Raw genomic sequence first — 1,333 nt, 5'->3', positions numbered from 1 at the left:
TTTGAGGATGTTATCCCACCAGCCTCCGGCTTTCATTTGTTGTGAGGATGTTCAAGAGATCTGTTGTTACTTTATAGTTTCTTTGTAGCAGTGTTGGCAAACATATTAAAGGGACAAATAGTAAATACTTTGTGGTTTGTGGGCCAGATGGTTTCTGGGGTCTAAGCTGTAACTACTCAATTCTGTCACTAGAGGCCAAAGCAGCCCCACCCAACACATAAGTGAACTGGCATGGCTGTGTTCTAATATCTTAGTGATGAAAACGTTTGCCAGCCCCTGCTGGAGAGTGAGTTATACCTTCCCTTTGATTAAAGCCTTTTTTTTAATGTTAATTTTTTATTTTTGAGAGAGAGAGAGAGAGAGAGAACCAGAGAGAGAGAGAGAGAAACAGCATGCAAGCAGGGGAGGGGCAGGGAGAGCTGGAGACACAGAATCTGAAGCAGTCTCCAGGCTCTGAGCTGTCAGCACAGAGCCCAACGCAGGACTCAAACTCATGAACCACGAGATTATGACCTAAGCCGAAATCGGACACTTTACCAACTGAGCTATCCAGGCATCCATCCCTCCTTGATTACCTTTTAAGAGCTCTTTGCCTTTGATGTTTTGAAATGTCACTGCTATATGTCTAGCATATTTTCTTTTTGTTTGTGCTTCTAGAATCTATCTTCTTTTTTAAAAGTCAATTCTGGAAAAATATTACCCATGATCTTTCCAAACATTGCCTTTCTTACATACTTTTCGGGACTCTTGTTTTGCCAGACCTTTTTATTCTATCCTTCATAATCATTATTGCTCCTTCATATTTTCCTTTGGTCTCTGTGGGTGGCACTATATGAATTTTTCTCCAGTTCACTAATTCTATTTTTAGCTATTTATCCTGTCCATGGTGGGTTTTGATTTTAGGAATTCTGCTTCTCATTTTTAGAAAATAACTTCTGGAAAAACTGTTATTTAAGATAAGATAAACTTGTTGGTATATATTTATCAGAAAATGTAAACGTATGTGCACTGGAAGATACAAATGTGGTCACAACAGAAAAAAAGTAGAAGGAATCCAAATGTTCAACAGTAGAATAGATAAATTTTGATATAGTCATATGATAGAAATAATAAGGATGAATATACAAAAAAATGAAAGTGAACAAATCATTGCCATAGACAACTGCATAGAAGAATCTCATAAAAACACTATTGAGTGAAAGAATTCATGACTCATGGACATAGGTTCAAAGGAGGAAGACCTAATCTATAGTATAAGGAACGTAACAGAATTGTAAGATGGCCTGCAAGGGTCACTCCTACTGCTGTATATGCACTGTGTTATCCCCACGCT

This window comes from Lynx canadensis, chromosome C2 (genome assembly GCF_007474595.2).
Source record: "Lynx canadensis isolate LIC74 chromosome C2, mLynCan4.pri.v2, whole genome shotgun sequence".
Classification (NCBI taxonomy): Eukaryota; Metazoa; Chordata; class Mammalia; order Carnivora; family Felidae; genus Lynx; species Lynx canadensis.
The sequence above is the reverse complement of the archived record's forward strand: the minus strand, read 5'-3'. Positions refer to the sequence as shown.